Source organism: Triturus cristatus, chromosome 7 (assembly GCF_964204655.1).
Source record: "Triturus cristatus chromosome 7, aTriCri1.1, whole genome shotgun sequence".
In the NCBI taxonomy this organism is placed as follows: domain Eukaryota; kingdom Metazoa; phylum Chordata; class Amphibia; order Caudata; family Salamandridae; genus Triturus; species Triturus cristatus.
The window spans coordinates 1,519,198,213-1,519,216,011 of NC_140590.1; the positions used below are offsets into that span (position 1 = coordinate 1,519,198,213).

General features: G+C 44.4%; 1 long non-coding RNA gene across 4 annotated transcripts in view; it reads left to right on the forward strand.

Annotated features, from left to right (window-relative positions):
- The window catches only part of LOC146812281 (uncharacterized), a 272,606-nt gene that overhangs the window by 162,719 nt on the left and 92,088 nt on the right, over positions 1-17,799 (forward strand). The window contains exon 3 of one of the 4 annotated variants that reach the window (XR_014965899.1): positions 6,173-6,272. The exons of the other annotated variants lie outside the window; for them this stretch is intronic. This is a non-coding gene — a long non-coding RNA (uncharacterized LOC146812281). The remainder of the gene's footprint in view (positions 1-6,172; positions 6,273-17,799) is intronic. 4 annotated transcript variants of the gene reach the window in all.

The following is a 17,799-nucleotide window of genomic DNA, read 5'->3' on the forward strand; positions in this document are numbered from 1 at the left end:
AAGCACCATCCAGCGAATCAACGTCTGCTTTGCCGCCGCCTCCCGCCGGAGCCCGAGCCCAGAGACTGACAAGACCTGGACCTCCAGACCTCTCACCGCCCGATCCACAGTCCCTGAAAAGAAGAGACCCGTGGAGGCACCGAGACACGTGGAGCCAGCCATCTTGGATCGACTACGACAAGCTGACAAGTGCAACAACCGAGGCTCCCTCCAAGTTGTGCTTTGGGATCTGAGAAGCCCAACACCCGAGCAGCATCTGCACCAAAGGTGAGCCCTCCAGCATCTCCACGATCTGCGTGGGGCCCTTCTGCATTTTGCCACTCGACGCGCCTAACCGGTTGCTGGCCCGCTGGCTAGTAGCCATCTTGGCGACGAACTTCAAGAAATACACCGCTGGTCTGGTTGCTCCAGACTGGCCCTTGCTCCCCTCCAAAGGAGCAGTCCTTCTGACCTTGCTGGTCAGAACCATCAGCTTATTTCATCTCCTACAACAATTGCTTTTGCCAAGGCTTGTTTGCTTCAATCAAGTCGCCGACACCGCCGACAGCGAGAACCTGCGTGGGACAGCTCGTGAACCGACTCCTGGACGTCGTCGACCTCCAGGGACCACGTGGCTGCAGAGACAATCTACACCTCTCTTCCTGTTTGCACCCGACATTGCCTGGTACCCACCTGGTGCCACGCTGGTCACTGGCTAGTGACTGTGAACACTGTCCCCTCTGCTTACAGGTCTTCAACATCTCCGATCCACTCTTGGATCCACTGCATCTCTCCCGGACCGACCGCCTGCAGCATCTTTGTCTTCAGGCTCCACGGAACAGATAGAAGAAACCCGACGCACTTCGAGGCCTATGCACCCGCTTCCTGTGGGTGAGGTAAAGCTGGCACACCTGTGCCCAAGTGTAGTATTACATCTCTAGTGCCTGTGTTCCAAATCTTGAGTTCCTAGTCCATCCGGAAGATCCTCTTTGCAGTAACTTTGTACTTTTTACGCACCCATTGAAACCTATGGGAGCACGCGTGTGACTATTTGCTCTGCACACGCCACCCGTGGACCTCCTGGTCACTAACTGACGTTAGCTCCTTGTAGGCCCAGCGATTCTAGAGGCCCTAGGCCTTTTCCCTTTTCTGTTCGTGGTACTTATACCACTATTTTAGTATATGGTTCGAGTGGCCACCAGGGCCTATCCATATAAAGTGCAACTTCTGTGTATTCTGTGATAATCTTGTTTGACGATTTGTGCTCCTGTGCTCATAAAGAGACTAGGGGTTACTTTGAGAAATAAATACATATATATTTTGAATATATATCTGTGTGGTGTCCTTTCATTGGTATAAAAGGGGGTTGCATTTGGTAAAACAGCTGGCTTAACACGCTTCACGAGTTTAGCCTCAAAGACTGCTTAGCCTACGCTACCACTAGGGCAGCTAGTCCGAAAAGGTTGACTTACAACCACACCATAAGGGTTGCTTGGCATGGTACAAGGTGATCACTTTAACTAGTGAGCATCATATACCAGGCCAACTTCTCACAGTCAGAATGTTGAACATTGTCAAACATTCACCTCAGTCACAGATCTGGGTTTAATCCATCGATATTTTGCTCACCACACAATTCCAGTTTCGACCCAGCCGTATGCAAATCAGCCTTGAACCTGTTCCCTATGGGAACAGTCCAACCCAAACTGCCAGTCCCGTCCTCCATGGACCAGAAAACAAGCATCCCGGTACAGGTTTCGGGGCATCAGCCATGCTAGCTTGAAACCGGTGACGTACCAAGCACAGAATCCACGTCTGGGCATGCCCTTCCCACTTAGGGTGAAAATGCAACACAAAACGATGATGGACGGAATGTTGAACATTGTCAAACATTCACTCCCAGTTACAGATCTGTGTTTAATTCATTGTTATTTTGCTTGCCACGTCATTCCGGTTTGGAACCAGCCATAGCCACAGCACAGAGGTGACTGGATAGAAGTGGCTAACTTAATGGGAATATCAAAATGATTTGAACAGTATACCCGACAAGAAAAGTCATTAGGTTGCTGTAAGACTCTTAAGACCAACAATAATGAGGTCGAAAATAGTCTCTTTGGTGTGGCTGGGAAAGGCAACGACAGGCAGACTATAGCTGGTGGTGATCATGCAGGTGTAGGAGAGATGCGGGGAATTTGAAAGTTGAACATTTAGCATTTTGCCAATCTATATATCACCCAGTAAAATGTTCAAAGATAACACTTGCTTCATGGAGAAGAAGTCTGAAACCCTGCAAGAATCTCCGCTTTAAGAATCGGTGGATGGTAAATGATAAGCAGATTTGAAGAAGGTGGGTGCTTTTTGGCAATTAAAGGCATCCAAAACAAAGATTGGAAGGGGTAGAATCTCTGTGTATATGACCGAGTCCTTATGGATGATGGCGATTCCTCCCCCATATTTAGTTTGCCTATCGTAATCTCAAGCAGACTTGGTGTATCAGTGAGTCCATGATGGGCTGGAAGCCTGCATTGAACCACATTTCTGTAATACATAAGAGGTCCCCCTTGTGGGTCTGAATGAGAACAGCAATGACCGGATAGAGGGCGTTGGCTGCTCAGGAATATTGGCAGATGCAGGGATGATTAGTGATTGAGTGAGGAAGATGAGAATCCGTTCATTTTGAATGAGATAATTCCAATTAGGGCATCTGGGATGTGTGAATCTGGTATGTAGAGAGGGACAATAAACTGTAAGTGGTAGCTGTGCAGGTAAGAGGTAAATCTGCACTAAATGAGAATGGGGAACGAAAAGCTAGATTTTGAATAGTGTAGGCAGTGAGTAGGGATCATAAACTAGCTGGGCCAACCAGGACTGAGAGGCACAATAGTGGTGGTCATAAAAGAGGATTGGCAGTAATGAGTTTGGTATATATGATTACCAATTTTGGATGCACCTTGGCATAGGACGACAGCACCCTCGACAAAAAATACATCAAATCTGATAGATATATATATATATATATATATATATATATATATATATATATATATATATATATATTATATTCTGCTTGGAAATTCTCATCTTGTGTTAAATGGCACAGCAGCAATAACTGGCATGATATCATGGTACAATATTTAAAACTGATTTTTATTTCTCCTAGCATTGAATTTTCAATTGTCAGTTTCTTCATTGGGGCAAAGTGTATGAAATAAGAACTGCTGCTCCTTTGGCGCACACACATTCGCTTAGTGTGCCTCTGGAGTTTAAATTAAGTGCACAATTATCTCATTTACACGTCCATGCTCGGCTGCTATAGAGAAATGGTGCTCCTGGGTCCTGTAGCATGCTCTGAAGTATGGCAATATTTCACTAGCTCCACTTCAGAACGGCTAATAAAATCTGTGGCTTTTTAGCCAACAACTTTGCAAACTGTGATGTAACCTGCACTGCTTAATCTCAATCTTTCCAAGCTTTTATTGGCAGAGGAGGACCATGGGCTTCCCTGGGGAGTGTTGAGTTTGCTTGCTATGCTTGCACACTCAGTGCAAGCTTGGACTTTTATGAAACTGATTTGCTGGTGCACAGCTAAATTATTTCAGCTGGTTGGCCCGCCATGGAACACCTGTCTCTTTTTGAGTTAGTCTTTATTTATGCATTGAGTGTTTTACATTTTACTCGTCGCTTCTTGTATTCCCAACACCTCTTTGAACTTTGAGCTGAGGCCTGTTAGTTGTAGGGAGAGCCAAGGCTCCCATACAGAACATTGGCGCACTGCTGTTCGTTAATATTTGTGAACAGCTGGATTTGGTTGTTGTGGACAGAGCCGGGTTTAGCCCACACCCATGACCACCTCCTCGGATTCTCTCACTACCTCCAGGCAAAAGTGCCCCTCATCTCTCCAATCATAAGTTATTAATAAACACAGCGCCCCCCTCCACAGGTCAGCGCCCAGTGCGGACGCACCAGTCGCGCTGCTCTATAGCCGTCCCTGGTTGTGGAAGCTTGGTTAGATCAGGTAAACCTCTGTTTTTCCACTTCTATTCAGGAGGGGTCTTCTCACAGGCACACTGTGGTTTTATGAGTGAGAGAATTATAACTTTAGTAAAAATCAGTTAGACATCTAGATAAAAGGTTCAAATTTTATAAACTGCATAAGTGCCTGCTCTCAGCAGAGGCTCTTGTGGATATTCCCAAAGTCTGGCGGTCTACCGTTAGGGGGCTTGCTTATTCTGTGATAGCTGTCACTTTGCCATTTTCTTTACGATCGTAAAGTTCTCTTTTAAGGTCAGGATGGAGATAAAGAGAAGGCAATTTCCATCCATTTAGCTACTTATGTCTCAGAATCATTATTAAAAATCATGTCCATTAAATTACCTCTCACAGAGACTTTTGGCGAAAAATAAATATCTTGACATTAGTTAAAAAGATAAACAAATACAAAAAACGGAGCATCCATTATCTAAGTGGCTCGTACCTTTATGTTGATTGTAAAGGTGTTGGGTAAGTAGAGATGGCCCGATTTTGAATAAATTAGGTGCCTTCTCAGTGTTCCCAAGTCTCTGTCTCCCTCTCTCAATAACAACTCCATGCTTGTTATAAAAGTTAATGTAGAGGCATACATGAATAAGTCAGGAAGTTCAGTGGTCAATCTCCATATATGGCTTGAGTTTAGAACTTTACAGCTGCTGCACGGCAGGTTTTAGTACAACTTAAAACAATTCATCATCTAGTTCAGCTGTTTTGCATCTGTTGATAATTTACAGATCGTTGTCATATATTTTTTATAAACCTGGTATTACAAATTCTGTCGATACCCTTTACAGATGCCAAAATATTTGGCCAGAGGGCTAGCACACTTTGTTGTACAATCAAGAGAACCCATGTACCAAGAACCCGAACATTTCACCTTAAAGTAACCTTCTTAAAAGATTAAGCTAGCGAAGCTGGAAGTAATGGCTAAAGCTGTGTTTCACCTGACGGCAACGTGTAAAGTGAAAACAAAGGATCTCCCGGAACTCGGCGACCTTCCAGTTTTGTAAGACTGTAGTAGACAGACACAAACACACACACACCCACCCACCCACACACCACCCCTCCTTACACACACACACACACCTCCTTACACACACACCTCCTTACACATACACCTCCTCACACACACACACCTCCTCACACACACACACCTCCTCACACACACACACCTCCTCACACTTCACACAGACAACTCTCACACACACACCACTCCACATACCACACACACACACAGCTTTCTCTCTCTCTCTCTCTCTCTCTCTCTCTCTCTCTCTCTCTCTCTCTTTCTCTATATCACACACACCCTTCCCCCCCCTCCACATATCTCACACCCATACCTTACGCTCCCTTTTCTATCTGGAAAATAAAAATATATTATCACACAACTGATTTTGGCAGCATGTATCAAGAAGTTGGCTTGGGACACAAGATAGTGACAAAACAAAATATTGGATCTGTGCCTTTTTTGTATTTCTGTATAAGAGGCTGCCATAAATTTGCTCAATATATTATTAGACACAATTGAGTATTTTTCTGTGGCTTCTGTACCACTGTCTTGGAGGTTTATACTGAGATTCATGTGCTTGAAACCACTTCCTTCGCCGTTGGTTGAGTATCACACTCCCCTGAAACAAAGGAGGCCATCTTTGGATGAAACAATTTTGTTGTGTATTAGAGGAACCTACCTTGTCTGCTTATTATACTTGTTGCTCTAGGACAGGGGTCTCCAACCTTTTCTGTAGTGAGAGCTACTTGTGTTCAATGAAAATCCTCCTGAGCTACTTATATTTTTAGAGATGTAGTAGTAACCACATCAGACAAGATTACTGGCCACCATATGCAGGATTGCTAGCAGTGATGATCTTCGTGCTTTAGGCATGGTTGCCAGCAGCAATGTAAACAAGGTCTCCATCTTTGGTTAGGTTAAAGCCATTTGCTTTGCTAATGGTATTGTATAGCAAAGCAAATGGATTTAACTTAATAAAAGGCGAGACCTATTGCATTTTTACCTCTTGTTTAATTTGATGCCACCTATTATTGTCACCCAATGTTGGCTTCCTTACCTCATCACATAAAAGCTTCAGCTCTGACCCCATCAGAGGCACAACCTTTTGTGAAATAATGTGCATTTTTTCTATTTACTACTTCTATTTATTTTTAGCCCTTCTAGCAAACATACTGTACATACCAACAAAAGTAGAACACGAGGTCATAGTGAGTGAGGTGGATCATGGCAAGTGCGTGGTGCTGATATCGCTCTGGTGAGTACCAAGCACCTTAACTTTCTTTAATATCTTTATTTCGACTACAAAGAGTTATAAAAGAAAAAACACAAGAATAAAACATAAAATTACACATATACAATATACAATGAACATACATCCTCAGTACACATTATAGCCGGAAAATGAATGATTATCAAATTAACAAAACACAGAAGATGACCTAGGGACCAATCGTCCAACATTCACAGGAACGTATGTAACAGAGTGATCTCATTATTCCAAAGACTTTCTTCAGGTTTTCCACATTGCATCTAAAAATTTGCTAACAACAAAAACGGTTAGTGGTGATAAATCCGTTTTTAATATTCGATAAGCCTCCAGATGTTTCCTAAAGCCCCATTTTTTACAAAGGGGAACAATCCACTTTTTCCTAGAGGCTGTGTACAAAGGACAAAAAAGGATTACATGGAGATCATTTTCAGGCTGGTCAGTGCAAAGGGGACAATTGACAATGGATGGAGGGTGCCATCTGCTCGTAAGAGCTCGAATTGGAAGCGAGTTATATCTCCATTGGAGATATAGTTTTCTGAGGCTAGTGGGATAAATATCATTCAGCACTGTCTCAAACTTGTAATAATCTTTAATTAAAAGAAATTAGCTTGTCATGGAACCCAGTTTATCAGAGACTAGCCAAACCGACTGGTTACTTTCATAGTACATTCTAACCAGATCTTTACGGGATATAGTTTTTGATGCGTCTTCTGGAGAACTCCACAAAGAAGGGCAACCCAGTCTATCAAACTCTTCCTTTATATATTTTAACCAAGGAAGTTTTTGTATGGTTTGGTATTTTAATAAATCCAAAAATTCTAGTCTATAGGTATTGAGTTCTGGGGTTGCCCAAAGACGCCGCCAAAAGGTTAGGGGCTTTAGGCCTAGATCCTTGTTTATGGATCTTATTCCTAAGTCTAACCTAAGGGGAAGAAGGGGAGTACTACTAAGAAGGGATAAAAGTTGCCGAAGAAATTTATTTTCGATGGCCACAATTGCTTGTGGGCAATCATGACCCCATAGCTCGGCCCCATAAGTTACTGCCCCTCTGACCTGCATTTTATAGATCTCTAGTGGTGGACCAATAGGTTTTGTGTGGGAATTGTTCCAAAGTTTAATAATCCCCCCAGTGTTTTGCGTTCATTTTAGTTGGGATTTGGTCCGGTGTTGAGTCCAAAGAAAGTTTTCATTTATGGTCACTCCCAAGTACTCAAACATCTGTACTCTCTCCAAACTAACACCGCCAATGGTCGGATTAGGGCGGGATTTTTTAGGGGGATTCAGAATCATGAACTTTGTTTTGGCCGTATTAATTTCCAACCCCCTGTCTTGACAGAAGGAGAAGAAGCCACCCAAAACTCGCTGGATGCCCATTGGGGACTTAGCAAGTAACAAGGTATCGTCAGCGAACATGATCGCCGAAATCCCCACACCAGCGAGCTTTGGCACGTCTCTGTTGGAAACCGCACTTAAGTAGGGGATGACTCCATTTACATAAAGACAGAAGAGGGTTGGTGCCAGGACACACCCCTGGCGAACCCCCCTGTTAACAGGGAAGCTAGATGATAGATTACCCTCTCTCCCACACCTAACCTTAGCAAAATTATCAGTGTGGAGTCGTATTATAATGTCCAGTAGGGGGGTGGAGTTCCTAAATCGCGGAGAACAGCCCATAACTTGGTACGTGGCACTAGATCAAATGCTGATTCCAAAACAGCATGTTAAACCTAAAGATCTGGTCGGTAGTAGATACACTTTTCCTAAAACCAGCCTGATAATGGCTCAAAATCTCAAACTCTTTGATCCAATCCAAAAGGCGATCTAGGATCAGCCTAGTTTTTGGCCTACATCAATAAGGCTAATAGGCCGATAGTTGGCTGGGAGAAGAGGCGACCCCTTCTTAAAAATGGGGACCACCTCCGCACCCAGCCAAGTGTGAGGAATCTTCATGCCCGTAGCAATTCCATTAAAAATAGTTAAAAGATAGGGTGCCCAGACTCTTGGTTCATGTTTATACAGATCACCGGGCACCCTATCAAGACCAGGGGCCTTACCCGCAGGAAGTGCCGAAATGGCAGCCTGGACTTCCACAAGAGTAAAGCTGATCGAATCGAGCACAAGGGCATCACTTAGCAGCAAATCATCCAGGGGGGGGGCCATACTGAGTGAATGGCGCTTGTATAAAAGACTAAAAAGATCCTCCCAGACTTCTGGAGCAATATTCGGAATGATTGCAGAGTCCGTGACGGCCAAACCAGTAGTCACAATCTGCCAAAATCTACGAGAGTCCCGATCCGCCAAGGCTGTTGTTAGAGTAGCCCAGTTCTCGTTACCCCACTCGAGCTTAGCATGGTGAGTTAAATAACGGTAGACGCGTCGTTTATAATTAATAAGGTCTCTACTATCATTTGCCTTTAGTGCAATCATTAATTCTGTCTTAGCCAATCTACAGGCCCTATTATACCATGGATGCTTCCTGGGTTGCCATTTTTCGGGGGAGCTAAGGGATTCAAAATATTTGATAAACTTGTGAAAAGTGCATTGTTAAGTGCAGCAATTTTTCTATTAGTATCTGAGATAGATTCATAGTCAATGAGGTCAGCCATTTCTTCCAGAATTAGGCTAACACTCGCATAGACTCGGGATATATCCTCTGGTTTTCTAACTAGTTTGGCCCATTTCACCCTACGTCTATTGTTAGAAAGGGCAAGAGTATTTGTTCTATCCAAGTGCAACAAAGGTTCGGTCGGACCCAAGCCTAGTAATGCGAAATCCAAGATCAAAGGGTTGTGATCACTTTCACCCCTAGAGAGCACCACAAAATCCTGGACTCGCTTCCATTCCTTGCATTGAACAAAGATGTAATCAAGTCGAGCCTCTCTACCAGATGTATTAAAAGTAGTGTTGATTTGATTTATTATTATTGCTCAGTAAATTAAAACCATTGCAATCAGCTACATATTTTACATATAAAACAACCTTAAAATACAGTGTTTATAATAGGTTTGTTAAAATGTCATTTACTAAGACTTCTAGCGAAATTTCATAAGGTTAAGAAGGTACATTTTAAAAATTAAAAAAATTAAACATTTTTTGTCGCTGTCTGAGAAGCAGATAGAAATGAGACATTATGTGCCCAAATTGTCTGTATTAAGATGTTCACACCTGCAGATTCTTTGGGGCAATTTTAAGCAACCCCACCATTTCTTACGAGGCTTTACATAGCGGGGGTTTATTCCATGACATTTTCCAAGTGGGGCGATTGGGCTCAAATGATTTGTGGGTTTACTTCGTCCGGTCTCTCTCTTCTAGCTTCCTGCTTTTTTCCCGATTTTTCCATAAATTTGACGAGATGACTTATTAGTTGGATGTTTTTCCCGTCAAAGCATGCTTTGACCGCCTGCCGACATGTTCTTATTCCCAGTTTCTTTAGAGCTGGTTTTAAATGGAGTCTGCGCTCCTTTGCTAGTCCTTTGCAGATGCAAATTAGGTGAAGGATGTCTTCTTTTGCATCCCCACATAGCTGACAGCTTGTTGTCGTTTGGGTTCGTTTCCATGGGGGAAGATGGTGTTGGGACGGAAGGATCCCCATCCTTAGTCGTATAAACTTCTCCTTTGTAGTCCTTGTGTAACCAACTCCTAGGTAGCTTTGACAGGTGCTGCTCGTGTAATTTTGGATGACAATCCAGCCATGAGCCCTGTTAGCTAGTGTTGCTTTGTGTTCGGCTAGCGAGATTATCTTCACAGATTTGTTTACTAGTCGTTTGAATATGTCATGAGGACCAATGCTCTTCCAGATTTCTTGTAGTTTCAAGGAGTCTATTGAGTGCTTTAGATAATTTGCAGCTGCACTTTTATTTTTGATTTCTAGCTCCTTCCAGAGATGGTGATTCAGAGTCGAGACGTCGGCTCCCTGTATTTTATGCCAGATTTTGGCATAAACACCCATTCTTTCCATTCTTTGATTCCTTAAGCCAAATTCAAGCCTTATCTGGGCCTGCGAGGTGTAATTAGGTAAATTAAATATCATTCGCATTGCCCTTGCTGTAGTTTTATCCAGTGTCAATGCATCCCTCCCTCGGAGGCATTCGCTCCCGTAAGTGATGGCCGGTGTTAATTTTGCTTTAATCACTTGTAATAGTGGCGTGAAGCTTCGGCCAGCAGCTTTCTTTTTGAGATTCCTCAGTGCGACCGCTATAGTGGTGCCTCTCCTTTGTATTGCTTCTTTCTGTGGTTGGAATGACCCTTTCCTGTCAATGATTACTCCTAGGTATTTGTATTCCCCCACTGTTTCGAGAGTTGCACCACCTATTTGCCAACAGAACTTGGGTGAACACGTCTTTGCATTAATTCTCATGACTTTTGTTTTTGACAGATTAATGCTGAGACCATTCATAGCCGAATAATTAGATGTTGTATCGATTAGGCGTTGTAGCCCTATCGGCGTACGGCTAATGAGCACGATGTCGTCTGCATACATCAAGTTCGAGAGGTTGAGTCCTCCTAGATTTGGAGCATGTGCATTGCATTCGTCTAGCTTCTGTGAGAGATCTGACATGAAGATGTTAAAAAGGGTTGGAGCTAGCACACACCCTTGTTTAAGGCCTTTGGTCGTCGGTATTTTCCTTGACAGGTAGTCCCCTGCTCCCAGCTTAATTTGTATCCACGAATCCATATGTAAAAGCATCAGTTGAGCTAGTAGGGATGGTGGTATTTTCCTGTTGGCCAGCTTTTCCCATAGTAGCTTTCTGTTGATTTTGTCGAAAGCTGAAGTATAATCGATGAAGCAAACGAAAAGGGGCAGGTTGGCGAGTTTAACAGCATCTATCAGAAGTGATAAAGCCAGTATGTTTGTCGTTGTTCCCATATGTTTCCGAAATCCTGTCTGGGAAATGGGAATCACGGCGTTTTTGTTCACCCAGTCTGTAAGCTCCTCTAATAATAGACCAGCATAATATTTGGCCTCGTTGTCAATTAAGGCAATCAGTCTGTAATTTTTAGGATCGTTTTTGATGCCTTTCTTATGAATTGGAGCTATTATTGAGCCTTTCCATGAGTCAGGTATTATTTTGGTTTCTATAATCTGTTTATACAGTGGGGCTAGCGCCGCTGCCCAGTATTCCGGGTTTTGTTTGTACAGAATGGGCAGGATTCCATTGGGGCCCGGCGCTCCCTCTGTCTTACCTTTAGCTATCCTACTTATGATTTGTTTTCCTGTGAAGGTCAGTGTGGTTGTCTCCGCTGTTAAGGTGCAACTTAAGGTATTTCTGTCAGAATCTGGTGACCTCGTCTTGTTTTTTTATTGGAACCGTGTTAAAGTGGAGCAAAAGGTGATCATACCAAACTTCTTCAGTAAGATGAGAGTTGATACTGGGGCTGCTTGGGGTCTGCAGATTATTAACCATTTTCCAGAATCTTCCGCTGGTGTTATTTCCTTTGGCGTCGTGGAGTAACTTGGCCCATAGGTCATCCTCTGCTTCCCTTTTTAAGTTCCAAATCAGTTTCTTTTTGAGGTTTTTAAGTTTTTGCAGTTCCTTTTGGACAGCGTTATCTGGTCTTTCTCGATGTAATTGCCTCAGTTGTTTGTTAATGTTTCTTTTAAGGAGTTTTAGATTGGTGTTTTGTTTTATTAGCTTGTCTTGACCTACCAATGTTTGCGAGCACTTTTTGTGGCTTTGTTGGTTTTTAGCTTCCGTTGTTGTGTGGGGCTTTGATTTCTTTGTGTCTGCTGGTAAATAGCTCCCATCGGCTTATGTTGTCTATCTGAGTCGCAGTACTTGTTTCCCTCAATTTTCTCGCTTCCTTCTCAAAGCCTTCCGGGTTATGCATGTTGCATTTTATTCTTTTATGTGTGACAGAAAGTGAGGCTCCCAGGTTTACTGCTGGCAGAGTTACTGCTGCCCCTTGAGTGTTAAGGGTAATCTCTTGCGGTAAGTGGTCACTAACTGTCATTGATCCTATTCGGAAATCCGAGACTTTGCCGAAGCATTGTAGAGATGAGAATGTAAAGTCTATGGTTGAACTTGCCTTCTGATTATGAAAGGTTGCTGCCGGGGGGCTATCGTTAGTGAAGCGTCCATTTAAAGCTACCAGGTTAAGATGTTCTAAATTCTTTAGGCTGTCCGTTGACAGCTTGTTGTGTTTGCCCCATTTGCTTGCTTCCTGTTGTGGTATGCCCCATGCCTGGAACTGCTCTTCTAACAATGGATCCCTAGTCTGTGGCTCACCGAGGTACATGTTGAAGTCCCCAGTTACTATGAGGTTTGGTGTCGTTCCCTCTGTCAGTATTTTTGTTACTTCTCCTATAAGTAGTTTCATCCCAGCTTTTTTCTCGCGAGGATGTAGATATACATTTAACAGGATTAACTTTTGGTTTTTGTCTTTTCCCCCTAGATCCAGCTCTATTATTTTGATGCTGTTATTACCTGACTGTATAGAGTCTTTATTCTTTAATTCATTGATGCTCTTAATTGAAGTGTATATCGTTTGGCCTCCTTTTAAGTGGCCGTATTTGGCATTTCTTGTGGCTGGTAGATGGTATGCCTTAAAACCCTGTAATTAATGCGGTTTATCTGACCAAGTTTCTTGAAGAGCGATTAAGTCAAATTTTTGAAAGTAGAGTAAAAGCTGAGTGTCGTCGACTTTGTTCCCGACGCCATTTATATTCCAAACACATATTCTTAATTGATGTTTTATTGTGGTTTTTCGTTGCGTGTTTTGTCATGTCCTCGGGGCCCTTGAATTGATGGTCCTTGCTATCCAGTTCCAGTCCTTTTGGCCAAATGATCCTTGGGCTTGCCTTGGGCTAGATGGGTTAATATCGGTCTGTGAAAATGAGGAGCTTCAAGCCCCCTTCAGGACGCTTTCCGTTTTAGCTGTTTTTTGTTTATTTTGGAGGCTGCAATAATCCCTCTCTTTGTGTGCCTGACTTAATGGATCTGGATACCCTATTATTCCTTGTCTTTTTAGGCGTATCCCCCATGCTTGGAAGCGCGGTTCCGTCTCCATAATTCGGTCCGCGGTTTCCTGCGTGGTCCATGTTGTTATAGTGGCTTCTTGGTCAGACAGGTGGTTATAATGCGCAAACTGCACAGATTGTGCTGATGTCCCTCAGGTTACTGATGGTGGATAATAAGCGTAGAATATTGCCTCGGTTGAGGATGTCCCCTCTACCTCTTGACTTATAGTCCGGGATAAATAGAATTGTGCCACTTTCGGCTCCCTCCTGCCTATTGTCCCGTTGTTTAGGATCTTCTGTGGCTGGTTTGACCTGTGCCCCGTCGGGACTCTGTCCACATGGTGGCTCTTCTACCCACACGTCTCGATCCTCCATTTCTTCTATTGGCGTCGATCCCTGTGTCGGAGGGGTTCCCTTGCTACCGACTAATAATATTCCCAGACAATTCGTTTTTAAGGGATCCGTACAATCTGCCAATTTTATTCCTTTGTTATGTTTAATTTTCCGGTGAATTGTTTTTGTTTGGTAATTGCTGTTCGTACCCTCGCCTATGCAGTTAGAGTTCGAACTTTGTACTGTTTGTGCGATTTCCTTTGCCGGTGATGTTCTATTGGTTGCTGTTAGACTGTCTCTTTCTGCGTCTTCTGTAGTCGAAGATACTACTTTGAAGAATGCATTTATGTTGCTGATCTTATTTCTCCCTTTCCTTTTTTGTTTTTGTCCTCTTTTGTTTTGTTCCCTGAGTATTTCTGGGCTACCTTTCCCCATACTTTGACCGTGAGGACTTTGTTGAATGATGATTTCTGGAGCCTTTCCCTGTTGCCCCAGCTTGTAATTGGGTTGGGTGATCGGTTGCTCAAGGCCATCCCTTCTTTGTTTTCCTGCGGGTTTCTTTGGGACGTTCCCTGCGACAGCAGCGTAGGATTTGTTTTTAGTTATTTCCATGCTGTTTAGACTGCTGGGATCGTGTGCCCTATCAGCCAGGTTTAAGCTCCCTGACTGTTCGCTTTGCTGGCTTAGGAGTGGGATTGTTGGAGCGTTCGCAGTGCCTGGGTTGGCTTCTTTTTTAGGGTTGTCAGTAAACTTTTTTAGGTCCGACAAGATGCCCCCCAGTAATTGTGGGATCGTTGTAAGTTTGTCCACGATTGTGTAGCATACGCAACTCGGCTGCATTATCTTTGTTTCTGCTTGAACTTTCTTGATCATGCCGTTCATGTCTGCCAACTTGTTGTCGATGTTGGCTACATGAATGGCTAAGAAGTTTAGAAGGGATAGTTGCATAGTCTGAATGGTACTGCATTGCCTTTATTGATAACTGTAAGGTGTTTAACAAGGATGACCATAGAATCTCAGGGCCTTTCGGAAGCTCTTCTATGGTTTGTGGAGTTTCAGGTTCTTTATTGGTGTCTTCCTCCTGAGCGATAACTGGGAGGTATGATGCTACTAGTCCCGCCCACTCCTCTGTTGTTAGCAGGGGGGGATTTTCAGGTTTGGAACTATCCGATTGATCTTGCTCATGGTCTTTCGCTTCTGTCTTGTCTGTATCTTCTGTGTGTTCTCTTTTTGGCGATTTTCCTAATTCTCTCCCGTCCTCCTCTGAGTCGTGAAGTTGGTTTGATTGAGTCGCCTGAGCTGAAGCTTGTGCTAGGTCTAGGGCCTGGGCAGTTTTGATTATTGACTTCGGGTTGCTGGGATTGGAGCCTGATGTTGCTCTTAGTTGGTTTAGAGCGTTAAAGTCCTTTGTTGGTGGCTGTGTTGTAATTAGTGATTCAAAGTAACTAGGTAAGGCTAATTTTCCGTTATTGGTGTTTTCTTGATTGTTTTGCTCGGCTCCTGTTGTTGTGGTTGGTGACTTTGGTATTGGCCTGATTAGTATCTTTGCCTCAATCGGATAAGTACTTTTATTTGTGGTGCTGTTAATGACTGTGCAGTTTTCCATGCTGCCATCGGTGCCAGTGTCCGTCATTTTTGCTTTGGCTTGAATTGGGCTTTCCTGGTGAGTGTGTGTTCTCAGTTCCCCGTTGGCCTCGCCCTCCCCCCTGCTTCCTTGAATTAGCCCTGCTCCCGCGCTTATGCTTTTCTCGTGTATCATGACGTCTTGTGTTGTGTTTTTTAAGTTTCTACTTTCTCCGTTTTTCTCTGTTCTTTCACTGTTTTCGCTGTTTTCCCCTGCCGGTGCGATGTTTGGACCGCTCCCCTCAGGTTCCATGGGGGCAGGTAGACCCTTGAGGCTGCCAATTGAGGTGCTTAGGAGCGAGCCCGGGTCTTTCAGAAATGAAAAGATTGTGTAGATTTTTGGTTGATAGCCCTTTTTTGCTGGTCTCGTCTGGATTTCCGAGTCGACCTCTTCAGTAATCAAATTTTCTAATGAAGATGGAGATAGCTCCTGCGTCAGCAGCAGGTTATTTGTTCCATTTGGGGATTTAGGTTTGCTGTTGCCGCGCCTTTTTGCTGGGACGTTGTTTATCGCTTTCCTGACTTTCCCTGACCTCATGGCGATCTTGAGGGGGTTTGTTGAAGCTCTGAGTCTAGCGATTGAGTTGCGATTGTCTGCTTACTTGTTGGTCTGCTAAAGCGGCCGATAGCACGGTTTGCTTGGTGTGTATAAACACTTATTACTGCTTGTTTACTTTGTTTGATTTTTGGTTAATAAAATGATTTTAAAAAAAATAAAAAAAATGTTAATGCTACTGTTCGACTGAATTGTATGGATTAACTGGTTTAGCTGCTTTAACTGGTTTGAGTTATTTGTCTGATTGTTCATTTGTTGTTTCTTGTTTGGTTGGTTAGTTGCTTGGGGTATGTCTGTTTGTATCGAAACTGTGGGCTCGCTTAGTTGCCTTATCTAATGATGTTTTTAGCTGGTTTAACTGATTTCCTTTCCGGATTTTCTTCCCGGTGCTGGAATGCTCAGCTTCTTTCTATGATGTTTACTCCTTTAGGCGCCTTGTTTGAGTCCTTCTGTTGCGCCGCTGGGTACGAGTAGGTGGGACGAGATTCACTATGATTATGACTGTAACTGTAACTATGATTATAACTATGACAGTATGACTGTGGTGAGTTTTCCTAGCCCTTTTCTTGTCCTTTTCTTGTCCTGGTCCTTATTTTTGTCCTTCCTATATGTTGGTCGCAGTGCTGGAGTCGATACTGATGGTGCTGGTGTCCGTTTGCTAGGATTTGGGTTTTATTTTAAATTGCAAATGAGTTTTAGCTGGCAGTCTTTTATAGGTCTTTAGGGACGATCAGTTGAAAGTGGAGGCTAGGACTAGGACTAGGGCTGGGGAGGGGGAGGGGAGGGCTTGTGGAGCCTGCGGGGTGCTTTTGGCTGTGTTGCCGGCGACACTTGTTTCTGGGCGGACCCCCTCTGTGTAGGCACGCAGTAGACTGTCTGCAATCGGGCTTACCCCTAATCGACCGGACTCACTCACTCCTCCCACTTCTCCCAAGGTCACAGGCACGCACTTACTGTTCCGCCATTGTAGTTATGGCTGCCATTTCTTGAATCCGTTGCTCCTCTATTTATCTGCTTGTCTGCAGTCTCCAATTTACGATCTACTGTCTCACGATGTCTGATGGTCCCGCTGTGTCTCACCTCTCAGAACCTCTACCGGGACTCGGCTAAAACTCCTTGGCTCCAGTCCTCGCCTCGCCTCGCCCCACCGCCACTGCCCTGGTAGCTCTACCAGGACTCGGCTAAAACTCCTTGGCTCCAGTCCTCGCCTCGCCCCACCGCCACTGCCCTGGTAGCTCCTGCTCCTGCCACTGCAGAGGGGGATTAGGATTGGGGTGGTGGATGGAAGGCAGGGGTCAGGAGGAGAGGATGGATTGGACCGCCACCGCCACCGTGCCCTAAGCCACAGGGAGGTCACGAGAGACACTAGGGAGAGGGCCCGCATGCACCGCTACTAGCACCAGCACTGCCGCAAAGAACCGCAATCCTGCAGTCAGCTCGGTATCCCACGACCACGCCAACCGCTAATGAGGGCGGAGGTCGGGACAAGACCGAGCGGGCGGACGCGGGGCGGTGCAAGCGTGAGCAAGAGCCAGAGCGGGATCCGCGGCTGAGAAAAAAACGGCTGAAAAAGCGTCTTTCCACCTCGTCGTGATGCCGATAATGGGCTGCCGGTTCCGTGTGGGGGCCTGCGGCTGCCGAGACCGTGCCCTCACTCGGCTGGTTGCTGAGCGCTAAACGCTGGGCGTGAATGCACTGAATCACGCCTCTCGTCATCGTCAATCACAGCTGATCAATGAGCTAGTTTTACTGAGTGAAAGTAGGCTTCGGAGGGTTATCAGATTTTGATCGCCCGTTACATGCTCTGATAGAATGAACGAGCGCTAAGGAGGTGATTTGAAGAGCCAATGGGGTCCAAGATCTTACCGTAGGACCAGCCACGTGTGGAATTTCCCAAAAGTCATCCTCCTCCTGATTTATAGGATCTAATAAACCCTCAAGGGGTTCAAAGTGAGAATTAAAATCTCCACCCACCACTAAGAGGGTACCCTCAGGTAATTCCGACAATACCGTAGATAGCACTTCAACGGCCCTTGATTCAG